Below are 11,505 nucleotides of genomic sequence, written 5' to 3' on the forward strand. Positions count from 1 at the left end.
GAAAACCCACTCAACCCTCAGAGGAATTGGAAGGAGCAGGCACAGCAGAGCTAAGTCTTGTCCCCTAATGTCCTGGTCTCACCTGTCCCTGATTCAGGGAAGTCCTTAGCCAATTTGTCTAGGTTTATCTCTGTACCATGGTCACTCAGAACTTCTTAATTGGTGCTCAGCGTTCCCTCTGCCAGAGGCATGCTGTGTCCAGTTGGAATCCTGCCTTAGGGGTCTGACCCAAACGTGAACAATATCCCTGGTAACAGTCCCTCCAGAGAGTAGAGTTCCTTGTCCTTGTGGGCTTCTGCAGAGTTGCAACACACTTGCATTCCTAAATGCACTAAAGAAAATTCAGGAGAAATTGAACAAAATCATAGGAATACAAGCTTATGTAGAGTTTTCCCACAACTCTGCCATTTCTCACCCAAACTCTACACACAATTCAGACAGTAAAAATCTCTATGAAAAGTGCCATCTCACCTCCTCTACCAAGCCACGCCCTACACAACTCACCCTGTGTGATCAAAGGCATTTGTGATGAGGGCCTCGTCTCCCGATGAGTGGTAGATGATCAGGTGCTCTACATGTCAACGAGCTTGGGTCTTTGAAAGATAGCTTGGGGAGTGGATCAGCCATGTACGATCCCGTATAATGGAGTAATTACTGGAGTTATAACCACAGAATAGACACGACACTCAGGAAAGATGAATCAGAGACACATCACAGTCTCTGTTGATCTCAGTGAAAGCAAACTTCCGGCAAGATTCATGATGCAGGATGAGGCCAGATAAGGATGCAAGGAACAGGAGAGAATCACTACCAGCAGGGAGAAGAGAGGAGTTAAGAAACCTGTGGGGCTGGAGCAATTGTTAGAAAGTAGAAAAGACATGTGTGGGAGCTGCATGTCCTGAGAATAAGGAAGGCAGGAACTCTCATGAGAAAAAGGTTGTGTTGAGGGTCATCCAGATGGCACACAGGTAAAGACTTTTGCCACCAAGCCTGACAACCTGAGTTTGATCCTCAGAACCTGCATGATGGAAGGAGATTACTCTTGCGAGTTGTCCTCTGGCTTTCATATGACCACCACAACACACATATTTAAAATAAATGAATGTTTAAAAAAATTAAAGATGGATGTGGATGTGCAGGTCCAAAGAACATGAAAAATTCCTCAGTTGATGGTGAATTGATAAGAAGGAAGGCCAACAGACAAAATACGATAATCGTCTACGCTGCTCAGGTTAAACCCAACACATGCTAAAAACTTTGAAAGTATCTTCTCGTGGGATCCTCCAAATACTGTATCATAGGAAGGTTTTGTGAACCACATTTCAGAAAAGAGCTAGTAAACCTAAAAACATTAAGGAAATAACCAAAAGATGGACAAAATCAAAATAGGAACTCAAGTCTCAACTGTGGTAGCCAGAGTACTCAGAGTGAGCACACACACACACACACACACACACACACACACACACACACACACACATACACCGCCACCACCACTTAATTGAATGGAAGGTGTCAGGGCCTAGTCACCAGAATCTCACACATAGTGAGGGTGAAGGGATATAAGAAGCATCACAAAGCAAGGAATTCTCAACAGAGCACATACATAACATAATGAGTGTAACAGACAGGAAGTAATCGTGGGTTGTTGATAGAATGCACATCCCCAGCCCAGTGGAGGAAATTTGGTCAAAGGGAAGATGGGAGAGCCCACAGAAGGGACTTCAGAAAGAATGGGGACAGAAAAGGGATCACTCCCCAAGGAATAAAGGAGTAAGAGTACAGGAGTCCCCAGGAAAGCAGGGGGTGACAGCTGAGGGGTGGCAGAACTCCAGTGATGCTGGGAGGCAGGGGTGCGCAGGAATGAACAGGCCCAGTATCACTCACCAGCACCCAGGATCCCTCAAGAGTCCTGTTGCTTCCCTGTCCCTGAAGATGCCATGACACTGCCAGGGGACAGTGTATGGGTATCATGCAGGGACCACAGACTCAAGGAAGAAGGAAGGAGCATTGATCCCCACTGCTGGTGACCTGGAACTGCCAAACCTCATAGGAGAATTGGCCACTCTAGGAAGTTTACCCTGGTGCAGCAGGAGAGGTAAACAATGTGCCTGGAGTACATTCCTCTTTTCCCTGGAAAATCCGAAACAGAACCGTTTGCTTGGAGTGTGGTTGAACACGCTGCTTATTTGGAATAGGTAGACCAGGCACTCCCCCGAAAAGAGCAAGACCTAGTAATTACAATGTCAAAAGCCTCAAACTGTATCCACAGTCCCCTGGGTAAGGTAGGAAGTATGTGGCAGCCACATGAGTCATCTCAGGATCACTGCTTTTGGGTTATTCTTCTGTCTCCTGACTGTCTCTTTGGTCAGATTTCTATTTGGGAACTGTCTCACACACCCAGCCACTAACTGTGTATCACAGACTTTCCCAATCATCTTGTACTCCCGCTGCCATGCCTGGCCCCTGCTAGGCTGGAACATGGTAAAAACAGTTTGGGAGAGTGGTTTGAAGGTTCCAGGAAAGGGTCTTGTAAAAGTCTCCAAGGAAAATGCTCTTAAATTAGATGCCATTTCCCTACTCTGTTCCGTTCTCCTGGGTGGCTCTTTAAAGTTGAAAACAACCACTACATGTTAGCATCACTAACACTGTAATAAACCAATCATTCCTCTTGCCCATTCTTTGTTCTTTCTTTCTTTCTTTCTTTTTCCTTCCTTCCTTCCTTTCTTTCTCTTTCTTTCCTTCCTTCTCTTCTTCTTCTTCTTCTTCTTCTTCTTCTTCTTCTTCTTCTTCTTCTTCTTTTTTCTTCTTCTTGTTACTTGTTTATTTGTTTTCATTTATTTCTGGGCCATCCCTGGTCCCAGGTTTGAAAAGAAGGAGGCATTTTTTTTTGAAGGAAATGCAACAAAGATTTGCCCAAATAAGCAGTCTATCTAAATTTGGAGGTAGTCCATCTCAGCAGATGGTTCTGTGTAACTGAGGGGGATTCAAGAGTTCTAAGACAGCCTTGACCCCCAAGGAACGACAGTGGGTTACTCTTATCTCTGTGTTTGATACAGGCCCATGCTATCTCTCATAAGGAGTGCAGTCACCTTGAGCCACTACAATAAACTATGACCGTGACAAATTGTCTTCTGTTATTATTGAAAGTGTCAAGTGTAGACAACAGATGAAGGAAGAGACTGTTAGTCTCTGTGCCAATTATCCAGTTTCAGTAGCCAGCAAACATCCACTCACTGTGGTAACTGTATTCAGAGGAGAGAGGGAGAGAGGGAAGGAGGGAGGGAGGGAGAGGAGGGGGGAGGGAGAGAGGGATGGGGAGAGAAAGGGAAAGGGGGGGGGAAGAAGAGTGAAATTCATTGCAAGCTAGAGCATGTTCCCTGCTCGCTCCATGTTTGTTCTTATGTTTCAACCCACACTGAAGTAGTTTTTATTACAAATTACATGCTATTCATTTGGCAACACTCCTTTAGAGCAATCATTTCAATTAAGATTTCAGAGAAATCATTAGGAGCCTCATTACCAGGCAATCTGTTTCATTGTAAGTTATTCTGAATGTGACTCTAACACAAGACTGATGATTTATGCCAAGATCCCATTTTGCTTGTTGGGGTTTTAACCTCATGCAGCAAATTCCAGTAAGAAGCTTAGAGGTTTCCAAGCCAAAGAAATGATGGCAGTGGTGGGAACGGCCAGGGGCAGAGGGAGGGAAATACACATCCCATAGATTTCAGAAAATTCCAGCCAATGCAGGGGATGGACATGGCAGACTGTTGAAAGATAAAGGCCTGTGAGGGTAGGGTCATTTTAGGATGAATGAATGGAGACAATTTTAGGGGCAGCCTAAGGTGTCAGAACTGACCTCTGTTTGGAGGCAGGGAGCATGGGTTTCCTCCTCCCCAAACATCTCCTCCTCCTCTACTTCTTCTTCCTCCTTTCTTCATCTCACACTGTGTTCTCTCCCTTTATTGACTTGTTTTAAAAGCATGCCCTGACTTAAGAAGAACAAATTAGCATTTATGTTAGCCCATGCCCTACAGAGTTTCAATGAGGTCATTAGAAGTTGAAAATGAAAGTGAAAAATACAAGCAAGGAGCCCTAATTTTAGCTCATGGTCTTACCATGTCATTTATTACCAGAGTCATGAAACCATGCATTATGGGATCTGGCGAACTCAAATGACCAACCCAAAATACTGTCCACGTCTACAACTACAAACATAGGTTTTACAAGACATTGCTCAAGGCCAATGAAATCTTGGCCAGCAAGGTCTCCACCTCTACATGGAATCCTCCCTAAAGTAAATGCTTATGGCAGATCTATCTACAATGAATGCAGACCCTGGCAAGATAGATGGAAAGTCTACCCCATCTCTCTCTCTCTCTCTCTCTCTCTCTCTCTCTCTCTCTCTCTCTCTCTCTCTCTTTTCACCACCACCCCCTGAACCTCTCTCTACCTCATTATTGTTGTCTCAACATGTAAGCTCTCAGTTTCTGCTCCAGTGCCATGCCTGCCTGCCTGCCACCATGCTGGCCATCGTGATTGTCATGGGCTCACCTTCTGAAACTGTGAGACCCCATAAACTCTTTGTTCTATAAGTTGCTGCAGTCATAGTATCTTATCACAGCAATAGTTTTCTATTGCTAAGACACATGTGCATGCACCCACACTGGTAAGTACATATTATAAACACATACACACAATAATCACACACACACACACACACACACACACACACACACCATTGTTTTTCAGAGTGAGGGAAAAGGCCACTCTCCCCAGAGACCATGGCTTGGGATGTGTGGTTTTTCAGAGACTGTAAGTTCCAGGATGACTTTTCTTCAGTTCCCAAGCAAAGAGAAGACTGGATGGTTTTCCCAAGGTCAGAAGTTACCAGGAGCCACTAAATCACATCAGGGGTTGGTTGGCCTCTGCTCTCATGGATTAAAATCTAGATTGTGTGAACATGGGCAATCCATTTGACTTCTTCTTTGACCTAGAAAAAGGAACACCTGTGTCACAGACCCCTATAAAGATGGAATGCTTTGATACTCTTAAAATGCCTGATTTAAGGACTACATCACAATGTTAGCATGCTACTTCCAAAAATACTATCATTTCAAGCATCAAGGAATCTGGGAAGCTTGCCTTTCTGGAACAAAAGTTAATAGCTGAATCCAAAATATTTCCCACCATAACTCATTACTCATCAAAGCATGACAGGCATACGAGTTTGGGTGAGTACCACCAGACATACTCAGGAGCTAGAAGTATTACATAGTCTATTGTGTTCATTTATATCTCTCCCATATTTGGTCTGAGTTACTTATAACTAAAAGAAATGGCATCAGTTAAACCAAGCTAAGAAACTGATGTCTTTACAAAGTTTATGTTGCTAATTAAATTAAGGTTTGTAGCGGATCAAGGACAAATGCTGAGTTCAAAAAAATGTTCCCTTTGATCCCAGGCTTCTGTACTTCAAAGGCAAACTGGAAGGCTCTTGCAGGATGCGGGTAGTACTCCTTTCCCCACTGTGCAAGGCTCCTGGTACAAGGAAGACAAGGACCCTGGAGATTGCTGTGGCAGAGCTGGGGGATAACTTCGGTGGTGGGCCTGCCCAGGCCAGGCTCTAATGTCAGATGACTCAGGAGGGTGATGAGTCAGAAGATGCAGGTTTGGGAGCTGATTCTGCCTCGGCTCACATCTCATGAGAACACTGTTTGATGTCCATTTTTCATAGGAATGAGACTGTGACGTCTAACCTACCTGTCTTGAAGCTTTGATACAAAGGTGATGCATGGAGTCTAAATACATTGAAAAAGACTCTGAAATAGAACTCGGGAGAGGGGGGACTGAAGTCATTGCTTTGTCTCCTGGGAATAAATAGCATATGCTTGCATCCCCCATGCTTTGTACATAGGATATACTCCGTAACTCTGAGTGGAGGAAAGAGTGAGGATTGTACTGAGGGACAGGAACTCTCTGCAGATAATATCCATCTTCCCTTCCTCTGGAATGAAGACCCATCATGCTATTGCAGCTCCGTCCCCACTTGAGCCTATGTTGGATGTGACATCCTGGCAGGAGAAAAGATATTTGATAAAGACACGCCCTTTTACTATCAAAGTATTCAGTGAATGGCCCCAAGGGACTGAAATTTCCCCAGGATTCTCATGCTGGCAGGAGGAAAGGGCTGAAGCCTGGTGCCAAAAAAGGAGCTGGCCTCCATGGAAGAGACAAGCCATCAGACTGCCTTTCAGGATTGGAAGCTGAAACAGTGATGACTGGGGGCACATCTTGACCAGACTGGCTTAGATAGGAACACCTCTCACTCTCTACTTAAACATAAGCCTTATGTCAGGACCCTGAAAGATGAATATGAGGAGTCACTAAACCTCTTTCTTCCTCTTCTCAGTGTGGCTGTACTGAATGAATCTCCCTTCTTTGCTTTTCACTCTTCCCTGTGTTTTCCATTTGTCCGTTGAGGATGAAGGGGCAAGCCTACCTTTAATAATGGGTTGTCAGGGTCGGCAGAGAGTAACACATCCATGACTCAGGCAACAGGAGCATCAGGGAAGAAGAAGGTAACTGGGAATGGATGAAGGGTCATCTGTCAGCCCAGGCAAGAATCCTGGCAACTGTGAGGAGGGAAAACCATTTCCTGCTTCTGCTTCATGTAGGAAGGTGTCTCACGCCAGCTCACTGCATACCATACTGTTGAGCAAAGGCTCTCGGCAACTCCTTGGTCCACATTTACCTCCCACTGGGCTAAACATTTATCTATTTCCACACTTTTGTAAGTCTAGATGTCAAACACATCAAGTTGTCCTAAATGCTAACAAAAGACAGTTGGGGATGCTGGGGAAACCCAGCCCCTGACTGAATGATTAGGAGAGAATGAGTAAGGACTGAACACAGCATCCATTTAGAGATGTTCTCAAAGCCAGACTGTACCACTGGGCATTTGGTGCTGACCTTTGGACACAGTTGCTTTGATTTTTGTTTTGTGGTGTTTTGTTTTCCCAATTTGAGATAAATGAGCTGACGTTAGAGAGCAGGCTGAGCTTGTTAGAGCAGAACACCAATGGAATCCCCTCGTGGGTTCCACCATTTGGGACCACAATATCCACTGCTGTCCCCAGCCTTAGATGGCAGTTTCTTCCTCTGATGTTGAGATGGTTTCTGACCGACAGCTACAGTGAATCGCCCTTGGCAGAGGACTGAGTCACTCGGGTACTGAAATGGAGCCACTTTCAAAACATCCATTATCACCGAGGATGTGTGAGGCTAAAAGTATAGGCGACAGATGTGACCTAATGTAGCTTCAAACAGAAGTTCACATGCTTCTCTCACTTGACAAGAAGTTTAGAGACAGGTGAACAGGGCTGTGCGGCTCTCTGCAGTCATCCCTGCCTTAGAAGACAGTGATGGTGTAACAAAAAAGAACAGAACCTTGGCCACATCTCCTTGAGATGAAGCCCTGTATTCCTGGGTTATAAAGACCCCATGAGTTATCTATCACCCCAGCCTCAGTTCCTCCTCTGTCAACTAGACAGAATAATACCTCCCTTGTGGCCTTGCTGTTAGCATTAACTGGCTAAGTCAACGAAGTGCTTATCTAGCACTCGGCATGGAATGAGGACTGTACAGATGTTAGTTCTTACAATTTCTACCTATTTGAAGCTTCTTCTTAGCATTATAAGACAGTTCCCAAGCAGCAACCTTTCATGGGGCATATGGCGATGGGCATACCTAGAAACAAAGGAAGGGACAGAACAGAACTGGCAAGAAGTAATGGTGGCCTGAGCTTCTGGGTATTTCTCTCTTTAATAGGAAAATAGTCTTCCCCAGATCTCCATCCCTCACTGTTGGATCCTTAGACTGGTTCACATGGTAATATCCAAGCTGATCCTTGGCATGGGGATGCAATTATCACAGTTTAAACTCTATGTACTATCTAGCATGGTAGCCACCAGCCATATAAAGTATTTTCTATTTTATAAAAGTGTGTGTGTGTGTGTGTGTGTGTGTGCCTACAATGAAGGTCTTTGTTTCTGAAGATGAGTTATTTTTAATAAAGATTTATTTTTATTTTATGAGTGTGGATGTTTTGCCCACATGCATGCATGTGCACCACATGTGTGCAGTGTCCATGGAGGCCAGAAGAGGGTATTAGATCCCCTGGAGCTGGAGTTATAGATGCTTATGAGCTGCCATAGAGGTGCTGAGAACTGAACCTGGGTCGTCTGCATAACAAGTATTCTTGTCTGCCTAGTTATCTCACTCCAGCCTGAAATTTCTATTTTAAATTAAGGAAAATTGAGTTTTCAGTTGCTCGGTAACAAAGGCCGAATGTTAAGGGCTCAGTCAGCTCATAAAGCTTGGCATTCTCTGTCAGGGATGTTGGACGTGTAGACTGATAATCGCCATGACAAAATGCTGAGGTGAACAGAGCTACAGATTCACTCCTGAGGCTGGATGAGGACAGAACTCTCCAAGACCACACTTCCTGTGGTATCTGGACAAAATGAAGGATATGTTTACAAACCAGAGCAGGAGGGAGCCTGGGAGTTGGGAATCAACAATGAAGAAATAGCGGAAGAGAAGACCAATGCTGTAGTTTGTATTTTAAATGTCACTCAAAGGTCTGTGCCGCCTTTCCATGACACCACTGGGAGGTGGCAGCACCTTTAAGAGGCAAGGCTGTAGGGGCGGGGGAGGGCTGGGGAGAGGAGGGGGATCGTTAGTTCATTGACAGTCTGACATCTGGAGATAGCACAAGATCCCAGTCTTTTGTCTGTGTTTTGCTTCCTGGTCAGAGGTGAGCAGCTTTTTTCTACCACAAGATCCCTGTATGAGGTATTACCTTGACCCAGCCCGGAGAAAGAACCAGGCTAAATCAATCACAGACTGAGACCTCCAAAAGGATGCATGGAAACAAAGCTTTTCTCTCTCTCGGGTAATTATCTGGGTAGTAAAGCCAATGCCTGTGAGAACAGTGGGTGTGATGCTCTTGTGAGAACACTGAGTGTGATGCTTGTGAGAACATTGAGTGTGATGCTTGTGAGGACATTCAGTATGATGCTTGTGCAGACATTGAGTACAATGCTTGTGAGGGACAGTGGATGTGAAGTTTGTGAGAACACTGAGTGTGATGCTTGTGAGAACATTGGGTATGATGCTTGTGCAGACACTGAGTACAATGCTTGTGAGGACAGTGGATGTGAAGCTTGTGAGAACATTGAGTGTGATGCTTGTGAGAACACTGGGTGTGAATCTTGTGAAAACAGTGGGTGTGATGTTTGTGAGAACACTGAGTGTGATACTTGTGAGAACATTGAGTGTGATGCTTGTGAGGACATTCGGTATGATGCTTGTGCAGACATTGAGTACAATGCTTGTGAGGACAGTGGATGTGAAGCTTGTGAGAACACTGAGTGTGAGCTTGTGAGAAGATTGAGTGTGAGTTTGTGAGAACAGTGGGTGTGATGCTTGTGAGAACACTGAGTGTGAACACAGCCTGCAAATAAGAAGGCCAGAGGAGTGAAGGCTACATCACTGGCTTTGCATTTACCACCCTGGCCTCTGCCTCTGCGGCATTTCTACACATGAAACCAGCTGACCTATTTGGGGGAGGGGGGCATAACCAGGAAGAAAGGGTTAAGATCCCTTCTACCCTAGTCTGTTTTAGTAACTCAAGGGGGAAAGTGATGCTTTTTTCCTGCCTACATCCTGGACCTAACATGGTAATAAGATTCTGTAAGTTACCATGTTGACCATTTTTATGATTGTCCCATAAAATTTAGCAATAAAAACCACTTTCTGCCTCACATAATCACTGTGAGGTACAGTCTATCACATGCCAAAGCCCCAGGGAAGGATTACAGATCTGCCCACAAAATGCAGCAATGGGAACATCATCATCTTACCCATAGGCCCTCGGCAGCAGTAAAAGCCCCCAGAGCACCTCAAATGTGTGACGTGTCGGTTGGCAGCGGCAGCGGCTGCGCAGCTGGAACAGCTATAATGGGTGATGTGCAGTAGTGCACAACCACATGTGAGACACTTGCCTGAGGTCTGCAAGTGAAGGCTAGCGTTGTGCCCAGACATCCTGGTGCCAAAGGATGGCACTCTGCCACATTTTCTTATCACAAATCTAGAGAAGCAAATCTTTAGAGATGAGTCAGGATAATGGTTCTTGAAGGCATGCATACATCAAAACCATCTGGAAAGCTTTGATGCACATCTGTCATTCCAGCACATGGCACTTGGGAGCCAGAATCAGGAGGATTGTGAGTTCCAGGCTAACCTGGATTACATAGAAAACTGTGTCTCCAAAATAAAAGGAAAGACTACCGGATAGTCAGGACATGACAGCAGATTGTTCCTGCCAGCTCAGGAGCATTGCTTTGAATGAATATCTTCCCAACTCCATATTTCAAAAACATCATGTGGGAATCTTGAAATCAGACCTGCAAGAGAACTTAAACCAATCAGAACTATATGGTATTTGTTTCCAGAAGAACTAGTTACTGAGCTTTTATCAGAACACCACACTAGCTGTTCCCCATCTTCAGTGTCTCTGACTCAATAAATCTTATATGGATGGAGGTTTACATTTCTATGAAGTTGCTGGGCAATAGTGATTCTGCTATTTCGGAAACCACATCTTGAAAATCACTTGGAAGAACATTTATCAGAACCTTGAGTCAGACAATTGATTCTTCTCTCCTAACTAAATTGTGAGCCATCATCAACAAGGAGCATGTTTGCAGGAGGGGGGATTGTCAAAGAATGTTACAGATGATCAAATACCAAATTGATGCTACTAAGAGCTAAGGCATACAGAATACTGGCGAATAGGTCAGCTATTGTTTGATGCACTCTGGGCATTGACTCATTGAACTTCACAGCATCCCTGGACTACAGGTCCTATGATATAGTTTCAGCTAAAGCAAAGAGCAGTTCCATGACTGACCTGTCCAAGTTTGTGAGGAGAGTTGTCAAAAGGCAAACATAAGCACTGTAGTTCCAAGACCAATAAATTTAACCACTGCGCCAAAAATCACAGACGCGATCTGACTGTAGTTCTGTCAAATGTTAATATAGGGCCAGTTCCTTACAGGGAGACCTATGGGCTAGAGCAACGGCTCAGCATTTAAGATCTCCTTACTGCGAAATCATGAGAATGGGAATTTGGGTCATAGCACCAAAGTAACAAACTGGGCATCCAGTACACACCTGTAACTCTAGCTCCAAATGAGGACCGTGTTAGCTTCCAGCTTTGCTGTGAAAATAAAAGCCTTGGGGTTCAGGGAAAGATCCTGCCTCAAAGGAATAGGTGATAGGTGATAAAGGGGAACACTCAACTACCTATTCTGGTTCTGTACACACACACACACACACACACACACACACACACACACACACACACTCCCAGCTCCACACACATGTGTAATAAACAAATAAATAATAAATCTTAAAAAAATGAAGTTCAATGAAAAT

The sequence above is a fragment of the Onychomys torridus genome, chromosome 15 (genome assembly GCF_903995425.1).
Source record: "Onychomys torridus chromosome 15, mOncTor1.1, whole genome shotgun sequence".
Lineage (NCBI taxonomy): Eukaryota > Metazoa > Chordata > Mammalia > Rodentia > Cricetidae > Onychomys > Onychomys torridus.